Genomic DNA, 9,392 nt, shown 5'->3' with positions numbered 1-9,392 from the left:
CAAAAGGCATTAGGTTTAAATCTAAAATATAAAATTTTCGTGTCGCGGTGTTTGTAGTTAAACTCCTTCGAAACGGCTTGACCGATTCTCATGAAATTTTGAGTGCATATTGGGTAGGTCTGAGAATCGGACAACATCTATTTTTCATCCCCTTTCATTTCATTAAATGTTAAATGTCCACACGAATATTTTTTTTTTAATTTTTTTTTCAGTCAGCATTAAAAAATACATACAACTTCAAATTTTCACCCAGTTACTTTTGTATCGCGATTTTACTATCGGCAATACAACGTTTGCTGGGTCAGCTAATCTTATGTATAAAATTCTCGTGTCACAATGTTAGTTACCTTACTCCTCCGAAACGGCTCTACTGATTTTTACCAAATTCTATATGCATATTCAGTAAGTCTGAGAATCGGCTACTATCTATTTTTCATACCCCTAAGTGATAAGGGTTTTTCACCCGTTCACCCCACACCTCAAAATTTTTTGTTATAGGATATTTTTTAATTACTTTATATGGCAATACAACGTTTGCTGGGTCAGCTAGTGTCTTTATAAATATTTAAGCTTGCGTTTTCTGTGTTATATATAAGGACTATTTAACCCGACAGAAGTCATTTTGTACTTAGTAAATAAAATACTGTTTTTTATGAATTTGTCAATAATATATCATAACATCAAGAATTATTTCGTAAAATATGCCCCCTGTTATTATAATGAAATTGTTTCAGAGCAAAACTGTCTAACCGTGCGTCAATAAATTCTCTTATAGAAAATATGTCCATACAAAACAAGTATTGGAAATAAAAATAATTACGGGTCCCAAATCGAAATAAAAACTATCCTATCTCTCAAGTTGGACTCAAATGCACTCCATGAAGTAATACCCATTAAAATCCGTTCATAAGTTTATGAGTTCACTGGAAACAATCGTCAGGACACTGAATTTATATATATTTAGAAGATATAAAGATATGATAAAGATAACCTAAATAGCCTTATTCATAAAGAATCTATTTTTTATTAGATAAAGTGACGATATGAGCAAAACATTACAATGAAATGGCGCTCAGAATGCTTGATTGAACCCAAAGTTCTAACCGGCCGGTATTGCAATTGCGTTGGTCACTTTGATACGTAAGATATAGGACTCATAAGCCCAGTACGGATAATATTCAAATATTTTTATTCATAGGATATATTAATAGGATATAAAATTACTTATTGAATGTCAAAAACTATCATCCATTCGGAAATGAATAACTCAGACCTGAGATGACAGGCGATAGAAACTCAGCGGGGTTCTTTTTTTTTTAATAAAATTTCGATATAATTAAATGTATATTTTAAATAGCCTAACAGCGGCCTCTCCATTCATAGTCTGTGGTATCATTAAGAAAGTAATTACGTTATAGTAACCTTATCCACATAAATGTCTTTTAACAATTCGTAATAATTTTTTTGAACATTTTCTGGGATCTTGTTGTAAGAGCATATACATCGTACCACAAAAGAATTACTAATTCAAATAAGCCGAGTAAGTAGTAGGCATTGTAAGTTTATGTTTGTTCCTGGTTATGACAGTTTCTAGAAAGTTCATTGATGTGCCTACATACATAACATTATCAAGAATACACTGAGAAGCAACAATTATTAAATTTTGCTCTCAATGATTCTTCAGGACCTAGGTTATATAAATAACGAAAATAGCCATCTTCTGCAGCACAGACATGATATTAATATCGGCCGCACAGCCCCATAGCAATACATAATATACTCTGCAAGTTTCGCATTGGTATTATTTGCGGTGTGTGTGGATGATGTAGCTACTGTACTCAATAACTTTTGTTTTGTATTAATTTACATTAATTATTCTTTTGACTTACTCGTGTAAGGCATTGACTATTTGACGATTGAGTATGTTTGTTGCATCACTTTAAATATTATATTGTAATTGAAATGATTTGTAAAACGATAAAAATTTAATCTTGATTTAAAAGAGTGCCAATGAGTTTCTTGCTACCTCTTCTCATTAGCTCAACTCTTTACGAAAGAAAAAAAGTTTTTTTTGACATTCATAACTGTCATTTCCGTGACTTACATGAATAAAGTGATTTTGATTTGATTTGATTATCTGGATATCACATGCAATATGAATTTAAACATAAATCCAATTGGTAGATCCGAAGATTCTAGCGCATTCAAACAAATAAATCAAATAACGCATTAAATATTTTCATAAAAAGGAATATTCAGGAAATGCTGTTACGAGAGAAATAATAATTTCAGAATCAGTTGCGTACTGTTATGTTTATTATGTAAAATTAATTTATTAGTTCCTACAAACCATTTCCGAACGGGTATTACTGAATCGAATAGAACAAAAATTTGAATTTATAACGATTGGCGGGAACGTGATATAAGTGCAACGTATTGCGCATTTTATTAATAAAATTATATTCAACAGACTTTAGACTGTTGTGTACTTCTACCTTAGAAACTTTAGACAGAGCGTTCTGTGATCATGTACCTCGTGTCGTACTCATTATTATTGAACATTTTTTTCATAAAATCATTTTCCTTAAATTCGTTACGAATAATACATCCAAACACAATAGCGACAAACTAAGGTATACTCGGGGAAAAATTAAAGTAAACTAGCCAAGTGTATATGTATTTAATTAAATTAATAAAACTTTCCTGATATATTATAAACTTTATTTGTTGACCTATTCATGGCATGAATGATGTGAGAGAAATGCAATGTGGGATCAATATGGAAGGGTTGTTGGGTAAGTGCCTCTTGTACGCTGATGATCAAGTCATTTTTGCATCATTGGCGAATGAGTTGAAACAAATGATGGACTGCTTGAACGAGAGCTTTAAAGCGAGAGGCTTGAAAGTGAATGCAAGAAAGACGAAAGTGATGGTATTTGAGAAGGATGAAAGTTTGACTGAGTGTAATATTACGATTAAGATGAAAGGGTAGAACAAGTTACAGAATTCGAATATTTGGGTAGCATGTTTACAGGAGATGGAAGATATGAAGGAGACATTGAAACGAGAGTGACTGCGGGAATCTGTGTGAATGGAGCGCTGCATTTCTTTATATTATAATGGCCAGACTGTGCCAAAAGAAGCGCGAATGAAGTGCTTGTCACCACGTTAATATACGGAAGTGAGAGTTGAGTATGGCAGAAGAAGCATAAAAGCAGAATTAACGCAGCTGAGATACGATCACTGCGTGGGGTGAGACAGATGGATAGAATTCCGAATGCGGTTAAAAGGCGTGAGTATGTATGTGTGTTATTTGTTTATAACGGCTTTACTCTTGGTTTTTCGGAGTTGGTACCGACTAGTTTCAGAATTGACCTCACTTTGAGACGGACCATACCATCACCCCGAACTTACTACACTCACCCTGATGAAAGACTTGCGAATATCATTACGGGTAGTGTACTAAGAATACCGGCAGCATTTCCGCGTTGAATTGAGGCGCGGATATAGTACTTTGTACATTCCCCGTGGCTCTGAGCCCCACGGGCCAAGTGTCTCGACACCTAACGACACAAAGATATAAAACTCACTGAGAACGACATATTTGCGACAAAATTTTCTTGTTAGGTTTGTATTACATTTCCAAAGACGGTATTACTTTACTGAAGTCTAAAACCTAGCAGCTTGATTGATTAACACTAGAATGACAATGTATGCATGTATGTGGTATTGAAACACACAGTGAAGTGTGAGTTTGACTTACATAGTATGAAGATCTCGTATCTTTGCACAACGTATTACACAATTACCATACTTTTTTAACACATTATTTTTGCTTGGCATTAATTTTGGAATACCAAATCAAGGTTGTAATTTGTTGTTAAATCAATACACTGTCAAAATTTCAGGTCAATTTCAGTTTATGAGACATACGGACAAACGGACATCGGAGTTAAGGTTTAAGTCAAATTTAACGTTTACATCTAGTAACGCTGAGTTTACATAGACTGTGGAATGTTTTGGCACTATCGTATTCCTTGACGTAGTTAAAGTAAAAATGTGAAATATTATATAAATATCGAAAATGAATTTGAATTTTTTGATTGGTCGCTATTTAGCTATAGCTTTAACCGGTGAGGATTGGACGGTTACCAGTTAAAGTTATGACTTCATCTTAAAATTGACAAATAGTGCAATATATTTTTTGCTTAACCTGTACATGTTTGTTATAGCTAAAGTTGCCGAGCCACAGAAATTTGAAATGATTTTGAAAGAACAATAATTGTTGAGTGTCTTGCATATTCGTCTCAATAAAAGTAACCATACGAATCAATGATACCTAGTACAAAAAAACATTGACCATTCAACACTTTCTTAATAAACTTGCTCTGATAAATATTTTTGACAGACTGACGCTCTGTCTAAATCTTCTTGCAGCAATATTTACGATTACAAGTAGGTACATTACACAGGTACGTATTATGTTATCGCGGTGCGCGGCGGTTCCTCATTGTTCACAAGACAATGATAGTTTTTTCCCAATCGTAATTAATTTATCTATGTTGCTGATTATTTTGCCTGTTAGAAGTACAGTAAGGCTTCCTAAGCTAAATTTTTGAATGAACGTCGTTGAGCACTCTTCTTGGAAAGGGTATAAGATGTTAAACTCGCGTCAGAACACGTGGCCTGGTCGAAAATTCGTAAGACAGTCGTTGAAATTACGGATGAAAGATTTATACTTCTAACTAATATTTCTATTTCAACCAAATGCTTATAATATGATCATTGATTGGACCAGTGGTTGAATCATTGTGATTGCGAAGCCCAAACACCGCGAGATCGAGGGATCGAATCTCAGGCCGTGTTTTTAAAGTTTACTATGGATGAAAGTTGATCTTTCTGAGAGATAAAATTTTTAATGTATAATAATTATTGTAATAGTTCTGAAGTTTATGTTATTTAAATTGCCATTTTTGTGTACAATAGCGCAATAAATGAATATTGTATTTAACCACATAAATGCTAGTAGGTACTTTTATACTGATAAATAAAGCAATTCGTGCGAAATTATTCCCTGGCCATTCCAGAATGCAAAGCATGCGATCTACGCATTAATTTCACTCATCGCTCAAGATTCACCAGCCGTATAATTTCATTACTTAATTTTTTGCTATAATATTAACACATCAATTCGTTAAAGGGGCACGCTTGAGTGAATATGATTGGTTCATTTCCTACCGGAAGCAACACTTTAAAACGTTTAAAAAACGTATATTAGTAGTTGGTCGTTGTTTGGCATCAAAATAATTAATAATTATTGAGTTTTGTGGCTTCCATGAATAGATTAGGACATGAGTACTACCTATAATATAAGTTAGAGTTAACTTATTAATTTACTTTGAGATCAAAGATTATTTAGGTCTTTATTTAGTCCAAAAGTGACACAATGTCAAATTTATACATTTAATAATAATAATAATAAGAAATTTATTACCAAAATTAAGATATATAAAAAGTAATTAAAGTTAGCACGATACACTTAATCTTAATTGTGAATATTTGGGTAGATGTAGATCTATATTGTAGGTTCTTTGTACTGAGTGATGGCTCTGCACTAAGCAAGATGCTAGAACACAGAAGCCGGGAAATATAGTCACTAAAAAAAATTTACTTCTATTTGACTCGTGGAACATAGCATGGTGATAGTAGAAAAATAAAACTAAATTAGTAAAATAAAAAAAATAAAATCATAACTTCTTAACAAAAAATAATATGCGTGTGTGTATATGTCAATTTAGGTAGGTACATACATCAACCACCTAAGTGAAGGCTAATAATAGAATATAAGAATAATAGAAGAATTTATGGGAAGAATTTCATTGCTACGAATTGAACTCGCCATTAATTTAATATGCCGGGAGTGACCAGACAATGTCCGAATACGAAAGGGTTCCATAGAGATTCCTACAACTGAATTAAAGCTATTGGCATTTTAGCAAGATGTTTCTATAGTTGCGGAAAAAAAAATCTAAGTTTATTGTAAACTTTTTTAGTAAGCATTGTAATTCAATGTACAGCGTTTTACACTTGTACAACGTTTCTCATACATTCAACATGTTGCAGCGAAATACATTATTGTCTCTGTTTTTTATAACTTTAAGTACAATTAATAAAGATAATTAGATAGTAATGATTAAAAAATGGATTTCATTCCTTTTTTAGTCTTAAAAAAAGTACAAATAATCCGCACCACAATTCTTTTTGGTAATTTTCAGTGCCAATGATCCATATTACATTACAATGAAATTGTTTTCCTTGCAACTATCAAAGTTCTTACGTTTGTGTACTCAAATTTATTTACTCCGGTTTGCTCCTTTCGTATAACATTTACAGTTTCGGCTCTTGCCTGTAATCTACAACCTATTTTTTTAAGTTATACTTCTTTAGGCGCGTTATGAAAAAAATATGAGAGTGAAATTTTAAGATGCGCGCATCACTGTAATACAAAAGTAACAGGGTGAAGTTGGTTTTTTTTATTCGTTCCACAAGGAACAGGCTAAGATCAGAGACCATGCTGCCTGGTGAAGTTGGTTCCTAAAATTATCTGACGTTTGCGAGATTCGTTATTTTTTTTTTTTTTGGTTTCTTCGTCCATTATTAGGATAGGCAAAGGGTTCAAGCTCGTGCAGCCGTATTCGTTATTTAATAAGTAATTGTCAAAGCTATCGTTGCAAGATTTTTACAATATTGTTATTTCTACAAACGTAGAATAGCACGAGGAATAAATAGTTTCAAGGATTTCGCTTTGTTAGGCTAAAGAAATATAACACACACCTTTTTAGAAACCTTATCAAACTCTTGTCTGTAGCAAACAAAGGCACACCCCAACGATGAGATCGAATTTTAAAATGTATGAATTTAAATCAACCAGCCACTGGAAGCATCATAGAATTTAACGTTTATATACACACATGCACATAAATTATTATAATCATGTTTACGGATAAGTCACTCTGACTGAGCAAAGTAAAAAATTCATAAATAGATTCAAACTCGAGTGCTTCATATTATGCAAACTTTTCAATAACATTACAATATTTATATATTAACTTTACATATTTTATTTAAAAAAAAACCTATTAAACAAAATATTTCATTAATTTGTATGCTCAGGAGGATAAAAAACTGTTTAATCAATTTCCTAATTGCATTTTTTCTTCTTGTTTGGTATTAACATTTTATTTTATATTTTTAAAGCAATTGTTTTGTTTTTTGTCGATTCTTCAAACAAAAACAAGCTGTTTTTGTGTTTAATTATCAGCATTAATTTTTCGTTCGAGACGTAATATGACATTATTTATCAAGGGGAGGATGCTACCGACCGCCCTGTGGCTATTAACTAATAAATTTTATTGCACCATATTACATTTCTATAAAAAAATAGAAGCCCGCTGAGTTTCGTGCGCCCATTCTTTTCAGGTCTGAGGCATACTTTTTCGAATGGGTGGTAGTTTTTAACTTCCAATAAGTGATTTCTCATCCTATTTTGAATTTGAATATAAGCAAGAAGTGAAGCTGAGTGTTGAGTTGGACTGCGGGTGTCTAGGTTTTGTATTATATATATATTTCACCCGCACTCCTAGCATTCAACACGAACCACTTCGTGGACAGCACAACTCCTGTGGCTCCCCCACTAATTTAGCCACGCGTGATTTTTTTATTCCCTAAACTATGAAATCTGCTGAATGGGATACTGTTTTCGTCGCTGGAATATGCGCTATCAGCGAGAAGGTTATAGAAGAGGTGTCTGAAACGGACTGGAAGAAATGTTTTCAAAGTTTAAAAAAATTCTTATATTAAAGTGATCACCCTCATTTCTACGATTAATTATACAAATTAAATTTATAAACGATGCGGGAGTCCAACCCGCGACCTCTCGGTTCCGTCCGCGCTCTTTCAATTGAGCCAACCATTCAAAAACGCATGGGTCTAAATTTTGGTATATCTATCTCAACTCTCAGGTTGTGGCTCCATCTACAGGATCTATTTTACATTTGATAACCTGCTCAAACCAAATATGAAATTGCATTTTAGGAATTTGAGTTGAGATATCGATCTTTCAAATCTAAACAATTTGGTTTTTGAATGGTTCTTTAAATTTGATGCAATAAACTTAAAATTGTGGTTATAAAATTGAAATTGTATATTTTGAAAATTGCTTCAGACGAAGACGCAAATTTAGAAGTTTCATAAAACATTGTATAGATGCTGGTGGAGATTAGTTTCCAAGATCTGAAAAGATTTGATTAAAAAGAAATTACCCATGGAAGATATTTCGGTAATCGAATTGGCATTATCATATAACATGTGTTTGGACAGAAGACCATTGTGGCGAGTAACAATTTTTTTTTGTTATTTTAAGCCGGAATACGTCCACTGCTGGACAAAGGCCTTCCCCAATGATCGCCACCACGATTGGTCCAGCGCTGCCCTAATCCAACCTATTGTGGCGATCTTGACCAGGTCGTCGGTCCATCTTGTGTTGCCTACCAACACTACGTCTTCCGGCATGTGGTTGCCATTCGAGGACTTTACTGCCCCAACGGCCATCTGTCCGTTGAGCTATGTGCCCCGCCCACTGCGACTTCAGTTTCGCAACCACCTGGGCTATATCGGTGATTTTGGTTGTCCTACGGATCTCCTCACTTCTTATTCGATCTCGAAGGGAAACTCCAAGCATAGCCCTCTCTATTGCCCCCCTGAGCGACAGTGAGCTTCCTCATAAGGCCCATAGTGAGCGACCACGTCTCCGTATGTCACACAACACACACTGGTTAAAAACCTTCGTCTTCAGACACTGTGGTATTTTGGACGAGAAGATTATTGACGGAGCTTTGCGAACGCGAGTCGAGTCGAGTAACAATATATACAATGACCTATTGTTTAAAATACAGTGTAGGTACATAGCTGGTAGAAAACACTGGGCGAATTCACTACTCGTGGTGTATTGAGGCGCTCGGCTTTGCTTCATGCTTTAAAATTACACCCTCTTAGGAATCGCCAATATTCTCTCTTCCCTTGATGAATATTGTACTATTTCTCCACTTATATTTTGTGTCAATATTAGATATTTGCTTGCCAAAACTGATAAATTTTACTTACTCCAGGAGACCATGGTGGTAGATTTTGACGTTCAATAAGTGATTATAAATCCTATTTTGAATAAAAATATTTGAATTTGAATTAAACTGTTTCACGATTTTAAATATTTTATTATAACATTTTTTCAACATATTTTATTATGACCTCTACTTTATACCACTGGACTGGCGGCTGTCAAAGTGCTTTTGTGCCGGTTTGATATACGCCATTTTGGCGCTGTTGGCCATACA

The sequence above is a fragment of the Leptidea sinapis genome, chromosome 13 (assembly GCF_905404315.1).
Source record: "Leptidea sinapis chromosome 13, ilLepSina1.1, whole genome shotgun sequence".
Taxonomy (NCBI): domain Eukaryota; kingdom Metazoa; phylum Arthropoda; class Insecta; order Lepidoptera; family Pieridae; genus Leptidea; species Leptidea sinapis.
Note: the sequence above shows the minus strand (reverse complement) of the source record.